Below are 16,768 nucleotides of genomic sequence, written 5' to 3'. Positions count from 1 at the left end.
GCCCCTAATTCACTACTTAACCTCTGGGGAAGTTCGATATCCAGAGCCTGAGTTTTATGGATATGCAAAGTGGAAGAACTAACAGTGCCTCCCTCTCAGGGAGGCCATGAGAACAGAATGTAACATGGCCCATAATGTGACTGTCACCCAGTGGCTGCCATCTGGTCAGCACCCAATGAGAGGTGGCCCTTAGAAGGCTTCCTGTCCATACCCCAGAACTCCCAAAAGACAGTTGGAGGGAGGGTTACACAGTCCAAATGGAGTGGCCAAGTTTGAGCTCAGGGAATCTACTGATTGCTGCTTACTAGACAAGAGGGGTTTAGAATTCAGAACAGGGCTATGTCAAGGAAGCCGGTTAGCACAGATTGGAGAAGTACAGAAAAGCGTTTCTTCTCTCCCTGCCCTTGTAAATTCTGCTATTGGAAAACACCTTCTTGAACTCATAGAGGATACTCCACCTGATTGTTTCTCTCTGGTTCATGATTAGTGAAATGCTTTTTAAGAAGGAAATACATGTCTTTTTTATCCATGCAGTTGCCTAACCTATTTTTAAAACTCAAGAGCTTTTTTAGTTTTATCAAATTTTATTTTGTCATTTTTTTTCAATCACTTCTCTGATCCTAAAAGCACTGTATAACTCATAGTTTATCTTTTTTTTTTTTTTTTAAGATTTTATTTATTTATTTATTTATTTGTCAGAAAAAGAAAGAGAGCACAGAAGCAGGCAGAGAGGCAGGCAGAGGCAGAGAGAGAAGCAGGCTCCCTGCCAAGCAAGGAGCCCAATGCGAGACTCTATCCCAGAACCCTGGGATCATGACCTGAGCCAAAGGCAGCAGCCTAACCCACTGAGCAGCCCAGGTGTCCCCATAGTTTATCTTTGATTCTGACAATTTCAAATTCATTTGATTTTGAAACTTTGATATCTTTTGATGTTTTATATTTATTAGTTGCACTAGAATAGAAGTTGTTTCATGAACCCAATAAATGTTGATTCAGTGAATAAAGGTGAGGCACATAAAGATGTAGAAAAGTCTTAGTTTTAAATTACCAGCTAACCCTGTGACTCAGCAATTGCACTAATGGGTATTTACCCCAAAGATACAGATATAGTGAAAAGAAGGGGCACCTGCCTTCATGTTCATAGAAGCAAAATCCACAATAGCCAAACCGTGGAAGGAGCTGAGATGTCAACAGATGAATGGATAAAAAAGGTGTAGTCCCTATATACAATGGAATGTTACTCAGCCATCGGGAAGGATGAATACCCACCATTTACATCGACATGGCTGGAACTGGAGGGTGTTATGTTACATTAAATAAGCCAATCTGAGAAAGACAATTATCTTACTGTTTCACTTATATGTGGAATATAAGAAATAGCACAGAGAATCATAGGGGAAGGTAGGGAAAACTGAATGGGAAGAAATGAGAAAGGGACACAAACCATGAGAGACTTGACTTCAGAAAAGCAAACTGAGGATTACAGTAGGGGAGGTGGGAGAGGGGATGGGGTTGGCTGATGGGCATTAAGGAGGACATGTGTTATGATGTGCACTGGGTATTAGACACAACTAATGAGTCACTGAACACTATACATCTATATATAATATTATATATATTATTACTTAATATAACTTAATATATGATATAATATATATATTATTAACAACCAGTGAATCATTGAACACGACATCTATATATATTACATAAAGATATGTAAAACTAATGATTTACCACATGTTGGCTAATTGAGTTTAAATAAAACTAAAATAAAATTACCAGCTAAGGAATAGATGCTGGTCCATGCAATTAAAATGTCTGTCCATGAGTTGTTAATAATAATAAAGTTGTTAATAATGATAAACTTTAAGAACAGTGAACATGGCCCCATGGTGAGTATGACCTTATGACTTTTATCTAGACCCCATTGCACGGAAGTGTTTTCTACCTTTCTTTTTCTCTCTCTCTTTTTTTTTTTTTAAAGATTTTATTTATTTATTTGTAAGAGAGAGAGAGAGCGAGTACAGGCAGACAGAGTGGAAGGCAGAGTCAGAGGGAGAAGCAGGCTCCCTGCGGAGCAAGGAGCCCGATGTGGGACTCGATCCAAGGACGCTGGGATCATGACCTGAGCCAAAGGTAGCTGCTTAACCAACTGAGCCACCCAGGCGTCCCTACCTTTCTTTTTCTCAAACATTCCCCAACCTCCCTCTTCCAACTTCCCCACATATCACTGAGAGAGTATACTCTTATCAATGATATCAATGTATTCCCACAATAATTTTTGTTGGAGTCTTTTACGGGGTTCTCAAATAGTGCCCTTGTTTGCAATAATTCTGAACCAACTGAGAAATAAGACAAAGGAGAGAACGGCAGATGGGAGGAAAATGTCACACGTACTGTTGCTGGTTGTACAGATACCACTAACTGCCCCCCAAGTTTGTTCTTTCTCTTTGGGACCACATTTCCCAGGCTCTCGTGCCATTAGATCACATTTCCTGCATGGCTGTGTTCTCTACTATGGCATGTGAATGGAGGTGGTGTTTCTACTGCAGACCAGGCCCATATGACTTCTCAATCATACTCCTTGATTCTCTTTGCCCTTCTTGTGGGTGGGAAGGGAGATATTCAGGGATATCCTAGAAAGCATGTGTTGAACACAGCAGACTAGAATGACTGCATGGAGAAATCCCATCCCCCTAACCTGAACACCAGCCTTGTGCTATCAGGAGACAAAGAAAGAAACCACTTGTCCTCTGGTCATTAAATATTTGCATAACTTCTATTAGCACAGCTGACCCTATCTTACCTATTAAGAAACTGATTTTAAAGACTATATCTTTTTTCTATGCCCAGATAAATTCCAGCATCAAGCAGCCTTATCCACCCAACACCTCTGACCAGGGATTTCTCCATGCCCTTCCCACCCCTCCCCCCCATGCCGGCAAGAGCCCAGCAGAAAGCCAGCCCCAGTGATCCTCACTGGAATTACAAATAACCTCTGAATAACTGCTTCTGGAAAACACTTTGGAATGGTTATTTACAGAAGGATAAGAAGAGCAGGATTGGGGAATGGAGATAAAAGGGAACAAAGAAGTAAAACAAGAAGGAGTGGAGAATAGCTCTTCCGTACTAGCCTGGATTCTAACCCTGATCCACTCCCAACTCCACTTCTGCTCCATAGACCAAATTTTGGCATCTTGTCCACATGCTCCCAGCATCTGATCTTGGCTTGCCCTGGAATGAGCTTTTCTTTTCCATCTCAGCCCACACAGCTGGGAATTCTGCAGCAGCAGAAGTCTGCCGAAACAATAGCCTTCGTAAACGTCCAACAATAAATTACGAAGCGTCCAGTCAATGGAGTATTACTCAGTCATCAAACAGGATAAACATAAAGCCTTCGGAACAACATGGAAAATGCCCGTGAAATAAATGTTCCTGAAATTTTCCTTTCCTAAAAGCAAGTCATACAATCACATAGGCAATAGGGCAGCAACATTAAAAAAAAAAAAAAAAAAAAAAAAAAGTCCCTATGGGAATGAAGCTATGGATTAAATTGGAAGAGAAAAAAGCAATTGTTGGGTTGGAATAGAGGGATTCAACGAGTTTTTTTTTTTTAATTTATTGTTTAATTAAAGCTATTCTGTGTCTGAGTCATAAAAGGAGCAGCCTTTGCCATCCTTACTCAATGACTACAGAGGCCTCCCGCCCCTCTCTGCCGTCAGTGGGAACCACTGCAGTAGAGGGCAGAGGGTAGACAGGCAGAGCTGCAAGAGGCACCAAACTCCAGACACCCATGTTCTGCGCGATTCGAAGTCTGAGTGCAAGTCCTGCTGTTGCTTCCATATGTCCTGCTTTATTTTTAACTTTTTTAAGATTCCAAGCAGTTTGCATTCTGCTGGTGGTGTTGTCTCCCTTAGTAACTCAAGACACCCAAATAGAAATACTCTCAGACTCCCTACCTTCTGATGATCCCAGTTAGAGGAGTAATGGAAAATCGATCTCCTTTGATGATTGGAACAGATTACTATAACCCTGTTGACAAAACTTGTCATTGTAGGATTTGTACTCCTGTCTCTGTTCTAGAAGGTATTTGTAATGGGGTCAAGTTTTGGCTATTTTGGTCACCTTCTTGAAATGGACATGGAGAACACCTATATGAAAAGCATTTGGTACCAGCAGGATGCAAATTAAGGCATGGTGCACACATTTCTTTCTTCAAAACATTTCGTATCTCAAAAAGCTTCATAGTTTATCATCTCCCTGGCTCTGTCCTCTCAGGTAAAGGAAAAATACAGGCAATATACAGCTGTCAGTCATGCACCAAGGCCTTATCTTGACTTCCCTAATGGGAAGTCTGTGAGGGAAACCTTCCTGGGATATGAACTCCTGGCTCCAGGCTTTGCAGAATGTCCATGGAGTTCATGTAACGTCAGACAAGGCCCTAAGACAGAGGAGAGAAATGCACGCTGGAAGCATGGAAGACAGAATAGAGAGTAACAGCTGAACAAACTGTAGGTATTCTTGCTCCAGGGGCTGAGGATTGGAAAAAAAAAAAAAAATGTCACCAGCCACTGAAGGAGGTTAATGAATTTTTGAGTGAGGAATTTGACCCTAAAACTCATTTCTCGGTTCAGTGGGGACAGGAACCAACCCTGGGCAGCTGACAGAGGCATGGAACGTGCTTTGAGGCAGTGCCCACAACAGGGAGGCCTGCCCAGGGCAGCAGTCTTCCCTGGGATCTCACCCCCAGCATCCACTCCAGGCTGGCCAGAGCTGGTTTGGGCACTGGAAAGCCCCATAACCCCTTTTGCAATCTCTCTTCCAATTGCCAGCCCTCTTTTCTGATCTTGTCCCCTGTCACATATAATTGCCAGATCACTACTCCCTTCTTTGTCTTTTGCAGCACTCTCTCCTTCCCCATATTAACACTTACCACCCTTTCTAGTAATCATCTATGTATTAGGCGGGTTCTCACCCTTGTGTTTGAATAGTCCATGAGCACCAGGACCTTTTCATAGGTACCTCCGTATCCACAACACCTAGTTAGGTGCCTGGCACCTTGTAGGTCGGTGTTCAATAATCCTTTGTGGTATCTGTATTGCTTCTCTAAGATAGAGACACTTCTCTAGTCCAGAAGACCACTGAGAGGAGAGAAGGGCCGTAGAGCAAGCCCCTTCTCTGCGGAGAACAGGTTTCAAGACCCCTAGTGGACGCCTGGAACCACTGGGAGTAGGAAACCCTACATACACCAGGTTTTTCCCCCACGTACACAAACCTATGATAAAGCTGAATTTATAAGGTAGGCACAGTAAGGTATTGACAAACTAATAATAAATGGAACAATTGCAATATACCCTATAATAAAAGTTACACGAATGTGATCTCCCTCTCAAAATATCTTACTGAGCCGCACTCACCCTTCTTGCTGTGACGGTGTGAGGTGATAAAACGCCCTACTGACTAGAGGAAGAGAGGCGGATGACGTAGGCGCCGTAAGGTAGGGTTGGGCGGATGACGTAGGCACCGTAAGGTAGGGTTGGGCGGATGACGTAGGCGCCGTAAGGTAGGGTTGGGCCGGATCTTGACGTGATGACGCAGTTGCGTCGGAAGGAGGAGCCTCCATTTCCAGACTGAGGTTGACCCACTGGGGAAGTGACATTGCGGATAGCAAAACCAAAACTAAAACCCCGGGTGAGGCGGGGGCTGCTGTGTTTGCTCACCACTCTAATTCAGCAAAAGCAAGCGCCCACTAAAGATGTACTGGGAACTCAAGGCGGCTTTAAATATTCTTCCCAGAAATGCCTGACTCTAGCAAACTTCTCGAGGCCATTTCTCCAGCAAGACCAGGTGAGAGAGAGGAGAAGCTATAAAGTTGTTCCCCACAAGAAATAATCTTTTTTTTTTAAGTTTTTATTTATTTATCTGACAGAGATATCACAAGTAGGCAGAGAGGCAGGCAGAGAGAAAAGGGGAAACAGGCGCCCCGCTGAGCAGAGAGCCCGACGTGGGGCTCGATCCCAGGACCCTGAGATCATGACCTGAGCGGAAGGAGAGGCTTAACCCACTGAGCCACCCAGGCGCCCCAGAAATAATCTTTTTAATTACCTTCTGCAACAATCCTGATTCTGTGCGGCAGGCTGTGAAGTTTGCACAGCAAACACAGGACACGGTAGCATTTTGGAGGGATAAACCCAGCAACGGGGCTGCACCGTGTGATGGGGAGACTGACATTGAGCTAAGTAACAGCTGGGGTTACAAAATCTGAACCTCTATGCCGCGCAAAGATGGAGACATTCACTATTAGCTAGAGTAAGTCAGAAAGATTAACATGATGAGCATTAGGCTGCATTCTTCATGAGACCATCACACCCCCAAGACTTTTTTTTTTCTTCCTTGAAATAGAACATTTTTATCTTGTACTTGGAAATGCAGCATTTTCTTCTGAATTCATTAAAACTTTGTAGTGATGCTGATTCTAGTTTATGATTTATGAATCTAATTAGGAAAGGTCTCTTCCCATCTTTCATGTTGAATTAACAAAGCGTGAAATATCAAAATCCACACTGACGAATTTTTAAAATCCTTCTGTCACCAAACATAGTTACAATTTTTTTTTTCTTGTGATGAGAACTTTAAAGATACACCTCTTAGAAATTTGCAAGTATACAATACAGTATTACTGATTATAGTCATCAGGCTGTACATTACATCCTCATGACTTATGTCTTTTCGAAGTTTAAAAAAAAAGAAGCAAATTCCTCTAATCAAACTTACTTCACCAAAGAAATGCTGCTATGACACTTAGAAATTTAGTCATGAGAACTAACACCATGATTTTCCCCTCTTTTCAGGATACCAATGTTCTTGCTATATTTGTGAGTTAAATTCAAACACGCTCTTACTAAGAAGTAAGAAAGCAAATCTTATCAATATAAGGTCACTAATATTAGAGGGGTATTTTAGGGAGATTAAGTATTTTGACTCAGTTGGAATTTGGACAAAGAAGAATGTAGTGAATTATTACGAAAAAGTCCTAGTAGGTCAAAAGTAAGAAGTCTTAAAATTCATTGGTAGACCTTGAAGGAACTAAAAGTTTCTGTTTCTCCTTCCAGCAGATGATTATCAGTATTTTAATACTCAACCTATTTTATACGTATATTGCAGAACTCAAAAGAGCTAATAAAAGCTGGGCAATTACAGGAAAAAACCATGCACTTCAGAATTTTCCAAATGTGGGCTCACTAGTAGGGTGACCAATTGTCCTGGTTTGCATGGAGGTGAGAGCTTCCTCAGGATCCAGGATTTTGAGTGCTAAACCAGGGCAATATCAGCAACCTCGGAGGGTTGCTCACCCTACATTCTAGTTCTGGAAGTTAGCAGCTGAAAAAAACTCATTCTAACTACTTCCCCAAATTTCAGTTTCCTCCCCTCTAAAATGGAAATAATGGATTGTTTTTGAAAATTCTTAAATATAAGTATAGTTCCTTGAACATTCAGATGACATTTGGCACTCAATTTTACTGATAAACTTATTCAGCAAGAAGACCAAAATTTTACCCAAACTATATATTTGATCTTTTATCAATAGAATAAGGGGTTTTTGTGTGATTTTACTGTATTTTTTTTCATGTGTCCAAGTACACACTTCACCTTTCAAAATGTTTTTCAATTCAAAACTATAAATCCTGTCAAAAGTCTAGAATCTGAATATAGTCATGGATTTCATTTAAACTTCTGTAGAACATGGATTTTATATTGATTCCAGAGAAGAGTATATATTCCCTCTTTCTGAAACTCCATGCATTCTGAGAACTCACTGATGAGCCTGAAGCAGGCTAACGTTGCAAGAGTCTCCATCTTTGATCATCATGAACTACAGACAAATCTAGATTGATGTCAATTATCTAAAGACTGGGATGGGGCCAGGAGAAGGACTGTGGGTCACCATCAGTTCTGTCAGATGCATGTCTGAGACGAAACAAAGCAAATCCTTTGGGTCAGTGTGAGGGAGGGTGGGAGATAGGGCCAGCTCAGTAAGGAAGTTTCAGGAGTTCTGCGCAGGTACTTCAGGAATTGGCTGCAGTCCCAATAAGGAACTGGAGCAGGAATCAGAAAAAACAAAATGTCCTGGAGATAAGGTAATCGAGAGGGAGCAGGTTATTACAGTGGCAGCAAAACAGGGTGGGGGCAGGCAGAACTAATACCATGGAACCAGGTGGTTTCTGAAATCTGATATTTTTAAGAGATTTTCCTTAAAACTGAATTTAAATGTCGTTAGCTATTTTTAATCAACTAACCAATTTATGGGAAGACTTTAAAGCCCCATTTCTACTATTTATTTTTCTATTTTTTATATGGAAGGATATGTGCTTCCTAACCAACTTCCTTCTCTTGCATCTGAGAAAACAAGCTGAATGAAGGCGATACCTCTACGCTCCTCCCTCCACCTTAATTCATACCTGACATGATAAACATGAAGATGACTCATGAAGAGTAATACAATTTTTTTAAAAATTGTCTCCTGACAATAAAATTAGAAATGATCCCCATAAGAAACAAACAGAGGGCATAACTAAAGAGACCAATGCCCTTTAATAGTAGACTTCTAGAAACACATTTTTGCAGGCATATGCAAAAGAGAGGGGTTGAGGAGTGTGGGGACACCATACAAAGGAAAGAAAAGAAAAGGAATTGGTTTGAATCTCTAAACATGATATTAAAATACTAAAAACTTCCAAATAGCTGAGAAATTTCTAAGAGAGCAAGCAGACATTTTTGGCTATATCGAAAGTAAATTGAATAACAAGAAATTTATTTATCAGCTGCCTGGGCCACTGGTGTAGTGTTAACAGATGACAACGAGATAGAAAGGAACTCAGTTTGGATTTTGTGTTAGACTGCCTTGTCAGCAAACTTGATTTTTATTCTGGAAAGGGTAGGAGAAATACTGATGGATGGGAAGGTGTAATAAAGGAGCACCTGGCATCTCTGAAATGGTTTGGTTCCACAGCAGTAAAAAACATATTGTGGTGTAGTGTTCCCTAAGAACTGTAGTACCTTGTGGAATGATGGAGACTGGGTAATTGTGTTCCCTCTTATCTTAAAAAAAAAAAAAAAAAAAAAAAAAAAAAAAAAGATGCAGATAGAGCTTGTCTCTATGGACTTACAAGCTTGATGTGAAAGCCAGGCAAATTTCTAGAATAGGATATTAATAGATTGAATTGTGAGTACATACAAGGAGATGTGGAGAATACTAGAAGACACCATGGGACCTATCAAGAACAAATCGTACCCAACTGATTACACACACAAACACACACACACACACGTTGATGAAATAAATGCTTCAGATGAATCTGAATTGCAGGAAAGCCTTTGACAAGGTCTGATGATGTGCTGATAGAAGAAATAGAAATGTCTAGGGAGACTGAAGGCAAACTCTCACTCACTGACTGACCTTCCCAAAAGAGTACAAAATAATGCATTTTGTTGGCAGTGGGGAGGTCTGTTCAGCAGTTTAGTTGTAACAAATGTTACCATTTTGATCCGATGGGCGAATTACTTGAAAAAAGGAGAGATACATTGTAATACACTAAATGGCTGCTTCTTAAAATTGTTCTAAGGCAAAAGCACTGGAAGGAATACTGCTTTGGGGGGGGGGGGGGAAACCTAATATAACTATTTTACTTGCACAGTTGAGCAATGCTAGACAGGTGGCATCAGATGTAAATGTGTTGAAAAAATATGTCAAATCTTGAGAAAATTCTTTCCATTTATTCTGTTAATCGATAAGCAAGACATGAATTAATTTTAGAAGTGTAGTCTGGAGAATTCCAGGTTCAAGAGGAGCATAGTCTGAAAAGCATTATATTGTACTTAGTATCAAGTTTTGTTTTGTTTTGTTTTTTAGAATGAAGACTCTAGAAGAATTTCAAAGGATGAGAAGTATCCAATTATAGAAAGGACAAAGGATGTCAGAACAGCATAGAAAGATGTCTGAGTTTTCACTAGCCAAATGTTAAACATTAATGTCAGTGTTGTGCAAGAGATGCCAGAATTTCAAATAGGAACTTGGGCTCCGTTAAAGGAATACCTTAGTGCGTGGAAAAAATGGCATGATCATACCTTCAATGTGAAGCTGGTTTGTTTTGTTCTGAGAACCACATGCCGTGAAGGGCATGAACAAACTGGAGTGTATCCAGTAGAGAAGGTTCAGGGTGGTAAAAAGTCTGAATGATTCGGTCATAGGAATAGATGACGGAACTAGAATTGGTTAACAGAGAGGCAGTTGCGGGGAGACCATTGCCCTCATCGCCTCAGAGCTGAACTTACAGAAAAAGGATCATCACTGTTGTTCTATCAACGCGGTCTAACGTGCTTGTAACCAGCGGGGCTGGGCAAAGCAAGCGCTGAGTAAGACCCAGAGTCAAGGTGGAAGAATCTCAAATATGAGCACTATCAGAGCTGGCACAGATGTATGTTTTAAAGTTCGTAAAGTCCTAGGCTGCAGGGGTTTTTTAAAGGAAGAAGATGGGAGAGCCAAGGCACAAAGCCAAAATCATCATAGAGAACCAGAAAACCGATGAGCAAAAAGTACAGCAAAACAGTCAGAAAATGGGAGCGATAGGAAGGTTGAGGCAAATCAGAGAAATTTTAGAGCCACTAGATGACACAGCTCCTCCGGCCATGCTGGTGGGTATGCTCTGCACATTTTAAGGGACTAAAAACAAAAACACTAATCAACCCAACCTCTCGACACTCAAGTGAAGGGAGAACAGGGAGCTTCTTATCCATAATTTCAGTACATGGAGCAGATAAGAAAATTTTTGAAGTCTTGTCCCCAGAGGGAATCAATTTCGAAGTCAGAATATTTGCGCAAAAGAATATCAAAAATAAGAAACAGAGAAGTAGCCAAATTCAAGTAGCCAAAAGAAAAAGCAGAAACCAAGAATCAGTTTCAAAAGGAGAGAACAGGCCAGAGGAGCAATGAGCAAAGAGGAGGACAGTGAGCAGGTAGAGGGAAGGGAGACAAGTCTGGATGAATAAGGAATACCGGCACCCACAGTGGGTGTTTATGTAGTTTCCCTGTCACTTGGATGGAAATTCCATGTGCATTTAAAAGGGACAAAATTGGGGTGCCTAGGTGGCTCACTGGGTTAAAGCCTCTACCTTCGCCTTGGGTCATGGTCCCAGGGTCCTGGCATCGAGCCCTGCATCAGGCTCTCTGCTCCGCAGGGAGCCAGCTTCTTCCTTTCACTCTCTGCCTGCCTTTCTGCCTACTTGTGATCTCTGTCAAATAAATAAATAAAATCTTTAAAAAATAATAATAAAAATAAAAGGGACAGAATTCTCAGGAGAGAGATTTTCCTGAGGGGAACCACCTTTGGAACCACCCATTTCCAGGAGAAAACATCAGCCCTCTCACTGTAGCTGTTTGGTGCATGTTTGATGAGTTCTCATTACCTGAGAAGGGAGGCCAGGCTGGTCTGGAATAGACTAATCTGACCATATTCCACCAGCTTTAAACTGTCATAGTCTCCGCACTTCTGCAAGGCACGCAACATCTCAGTGTAATGTCCCTACAACTTCCAACAGAAAATTTCTTGACTATTAACTCCCATTCATGCAGAGTGTAGTTAATTTTATTGAAAGGATCCCAGAGCTCTCTGCACAGCAGGGAGCCTGCTTCCTCCTCTCTCTCTGCCTGCCTCTCTACCTACTTGTGATCTCTGTCTGTCAAATAAATAAATAAAATCTTTAAAAAAAAAAAAAAAAAGAAAAAGAAAAGAAAGAAAGAAAGGAGCCCAGAATGGTAGGTTCAGATCCTAGGGTCACTGCGATATCCCCTGCCCAGTACTCTATGATCCCTTCCAGTATCACTTGTGGGTATTGTTTAGGTCTGGGTAAAGCAGGTCAACTCAGAAGTGAACAAGACTTTTAGCTTCAGGAAGATCATAGTGGTGAAGAACAGATACATTTCTTCTGGTTTTTTTTTTTTTTTTTTAAATTAGTTACCAAGTCTATTGAGAGATAACAGTGGGGAATAAATCACCAATAGCTTCTAGCCATCTTTGATTATTTTAGAGAATGAGTATTAAAGCAAAATCACTAACATCTTATCTAATTTTAGGAAGTTACATTTCCTGACACAATTGCATATTTATGGGCTTCCAAACTCACATTCCTTGGGATTTTCCCAAGGAGAATGCTATGCAAGCTTCAATGTTTGTTCAAGGAATGATTTAATAATAATGTCCAAACAGATTAAGGATCTCTCTGCCCAAGAGGTCAAGTAGGATCAGATCCATCAGTTTCATAGGAAGATATAGGAGTCCAGCACAAGCTGAAGAGCATTACTCTTTGTTTCTACTTCTGGAAGGTTGTCTTCTACCCAACATTCCAGTTGGTCTCTATGAGCCTGTGGGTCCTAAGGCACCAACTGCATTAAGAGCTGTGTATCATCAAGAGGTATTAGACTAGGGGCGCCTGGGTGGCTCAGTGGGTTAAAGCCTCTGCCTTCAGCTCAGGTCATGACCCCAGGGTCCTGGGATTGAGCCCCACATGGGGCTCTCTGCTCGGCGGGGAGCCTGCTTCCTCCTCTCTCTCTCTCTCTGCCTGCCTCTCTGCCTACTTGTGATCTCTCACCATCAAATAAATAAATAAAATCTTTAAAAAAAAAAAAAAAGAGGTATTAGACTAGAAAATGGGACGCAGAAAGAGAAGGGAGCAATCCCACATGGTTAAGATGCATTTCTTTTTTTTTTTTTTTTTTAAGATTTTTTTTTTTATTTATCTGACAGAGATCACAAGCAGGCAGAGAGGCAAGCAGAGAGAGAGGAGGAAGCAGGCTCCCTGCAGAGCAGAGAGCCCGATGCGGGGCTCGATCCCAGGACCCTGGGATCATGACCTGAGCCGAAGGCAGAGGCCTAACCCACTGAGCCACCCAGGCGCCCCAAGATGCATTTCTTTATAGAGGGCTTTGTTTAGAGCACAGGAAGGGAGTGTACATGCTTTTCAGGAACCCAGGTGTCAGTTGCTAAACTCTCACACAGCTGTCCTGCTTCCCAGCAAGAAAATATCTGCCCCTAAATGGCCAGTCTGAATTGCCTGAGAAAGAGGTGGTGGAAGGAGAAAAGTAGGAGAAAGGTCTCTTGAAGCAGGTTGACAAGGGGAGAGGCAGTGTTGGTGGTAGGATTCTGAGGTTCAGCGGGAAGCATGGATCTTGGTAAGAAAGAGGTCTTATTTCCAGACAGAAGAGAACAAAGAGTGGGGAAAAACATGGATAGTAAACAGTAGCAGTAGACTCTATCATGTTCTCCATGCATAATTCATTGGAAGTAGACTTTGCCTCACCCAGCAGAGGCTACTCTATCAGCAGGCTTCACCCACAGGGATGACCTTGGTTTATATGAGCACCTGGGCCTACTAGACCAAATCTGATCCTCAGAATGTGCCAGAAACTCCAAGATTTTTATGCTTGACCAGAGTATCCGTGTCATTTCTATAGGGATGCAGAACATCCTCCTGCCCTTCGTGGTGATGAACAGGATACATTGGGAGGTAAATTGAAACTTGCTAGTAGCCTAGGTGGTGTCCAGCCATGAAGATTATACCTAGTATCTCAGAATTATGAGGGAAATGGCTGGCTCTATCAGTATATGCCAAGTGATGTCGAGAGACACGCTACACCCTTATTCAGAGAGTTTGGAACTATGGGTCTTCAGGGCAGTTTATAATACTGTACCGAGATTCTTAAAAAATTGGCCCCACAAGATGGGCCTGCTTATTCAGGCCAAAAAGCTATAACAAAGGGCTGTTGGCTTCTCACAGTATCTTACAGGAGTTGATCATGGCAGTCAATTTCCCTACCTTCCTGCATAAAATTACAAGGGGAAGTGGACAGCGCCTACCTTAGCATCTGGGAGACATTTATTTGCATGTATGAATGTCGCTTGGAGAAAATGTACTGAAATACTCAACAGGTACCATTATATATAGGAAATATATAAGATCAGTGATCTCTAAAAGTTCCTCTAATATGAACACCTATTTATACACTTAATTCCTTTTTTAAAAACTTCCCGTTTGTCTAAACTTAAACAAAAACAGTTCACCCATTTCTCCCACCACCACCGATCCCCCCCACCCTGCCTCTGGCAACCACCAGTCTGTTCTCTGTGTCTATGAGCTTGTTCCACATGTAAGAGAGATCATATGGTATTTGTCATTCTCTGTCTGACCTATTTCACTTAGCGTAATGTTCTCAGGGTTCATCCATGTTGTCACAAATTACAAGACTTCATTCTTTTTTATGGCTGAATACTACCCTCTCTCCATCCCTCTCTCTATAGATATAGACACAGATACAGAGATCTATTCATATATAGGTCACAATTTCTTGATCCATTCATCCATCAATGTACACATAGGCTGTTTCCCTATCTTGGAATGTGGATAATAATGTCAGTAATGCTGTGATGAACATGACGATGGGTTTATCTTTTCAAGTGAGTGTTTTCATTTTCTCTGGATAAAAATTCAGAAGAAATGCTGGATCATATGGTACTTCTATTTTTCATTTTCTGAGGAAACTCCATACTGTTTGCCCCAGTGGCTGCACTAATTTACCTTCCCACCAACAATGCACAAGTGTTCCTTTCCTCCACACCCTTGCCAACCCTTGTTGTTTCTTGTATTTTTGATACCAGCCATTCTGACAGGTATGAGGTGATATTGTGGTTTTGATTTGCCTTTCCCTGATGATTAGTGATGCTGACTATCTTTTCATGTCTTCTTTGCAAAATGTCTATTCAGATCTTCTGCCCAATTTTTTAATCAGTTTTTGATTTTGAATGAATTCTTTATATATTTTGGGTATTAGCTCCTCAATAGATATGTGATTTGCAAATGTTTTCTCCCATTCAGTAGGTTGCCTTTACATTTTGTTGATTTCCTTGGCTCTGCAGAAGCTTTTTAGTTTCTTCTAGGAGTTTTATGACTTCAGGTCATACAGTCAAGTATTTAATACACTCAGGGTAAATTTTTATGTATCATGGAAGACAAGGGTCCAGTTTCATTCTTTTGCATATGGCTCTCCAGTTTTTCCAATGCCATGGATTGTCCTTTCCCATTTGTACATTCTCAGCTCCCTCGTTGTAATTAATTGGTCATATACTCATCGATTTATTTCTGGGCTCTCTCTTCTGTTCCACTGATCTATGTGTCTTCCTTTAAGCCAATGCCTTACTGTTTTAATTACTATAGTTTTGTAATATAGTTTGAGATCATGAGGCAGCTTCACTTTTCTTTCTCAAGAATGTTTTGTCTATTCAGAGTCTTTTGCAGTTCTTTTTTTTTTTAATTTAATGTTATTTATTTATTTGACAGAGACAACAAGTAGGCAGAGAGGCAGGCGGTGGCAGGGGGGAAGCAGGCTCCCCACTGAGCAGAGAACCCAACCTGAGCTGAAGGTAGAGGCTTAACCCAGTGAGCCACCCAGATGCCTGGTCTTTTTCAGTTCTATACAAATTTTAGGATTGTTCATTCTATTTTTATGAAATCTTTTATATCTGAATTTTTTAAATATTTATTAACCTAAATAGGTCTCTAATTGGTAAAATTTCAAGCAATGTAGTAAAGCAAAGGAAAAATTGGTTAATTTTTAGACATAGTACAGTAACAGTCTTTTGGACAGTTGATTGTTATTTTGAATATTCACATACACATCCACATTTACATCTGTCTACACCAAACTTATAAAGGATATATACACAACCATGTTTCTATCCTGCCCTTTGCCCAAGTAGGTGGGCTTTGTAACTAGAGGAATGGTCTAGTTCTTAGCCTTGGAGGTAACAGGAAATACCTTGGCAAAAGACAAAAAGAAAAGAAAACTTTTGTTCTTCTAGATGGACTTCTCTCCAACAAATGTAGAGCAGTATCACCAGGGAGGCAAAATAAAAATACAGATCTCAGAGCCCCACCCCTACATATTTCTGATTCAACAGCTAATTTGTGTCATTATAAGCCTATAGAGAACTCTCTTTTCCAGTGGTTCCCAAAGTTTACATGTATCAGAATCACCAGCAGGACTTGTAAAACACAGCATGCTGGGCCCAATCCATTTCTGATCCATAGGTCTAAGGCGGGACTGAGGAATTTGTATTCCTGACAAGTTCCCTGGTGGTGCTCATACTAGTAGTCTGAGAACTACATTTTGAGAACCATAGCTCCGTTTAAATAGTGAATCAGCAATCCTAATTTTTGCCTATATGCTAAGGGATTAGGGCTCTGATTCAACAGGTGTCACTCCAAGATTTGAATTTGTAGTAAATCTCCCAGGTGTTCCCAATGCAAGTGCTCTGCTGAGAAACACCTACTTAGGTCTTTTTTAAATTATTATACTTACAATATTAACTCCTTGGTACAGCCTGTGCATATTTGTGATGCCAAAAATAGTTGTAGTAGCAGAGCCCTGTTGCAGATTATACCTACTGTCAGAAGCCCTACAAAAATCTGACTTCCTCCCTGCTCCTCATCCCTGCTTGCTTAAAATTACATATTTCATGCCTCGCCCGGAAGACCGGAATGATTTTGAGTGAGACTCCCCCAGTTCCACAGTTACTGCCAAATAACTAAATCTATCTAAAGAAACTAGTTGGAATCTCTGTTGGCATAGCACCAACATTGTTTTCAGGCTTAGCCCTTGAAGGGTAGATGGCGGGCAAATAAAAATTGGACCCCACAGAGAAGACAGCATTTGGGGAGT

The sequence above is a fragment of the Mustela lutreola genome, chromosome 18, assembly GCF_030435805.1.
Source record: "Mustela lutreola isolate mMusLut2 chromosome 18, mMusLut2.pri, whole genome shotgun sequence".
In the NCBI taxonomy this organism is placed as follows: Eukaryota; Metazoa; Chordata; class Mammalia; order Carnivora; family Mustelidae; genus Mustela; species Mustela lutreola.
Note: the sequence above shows the minus strand (reverse complement) of the source record.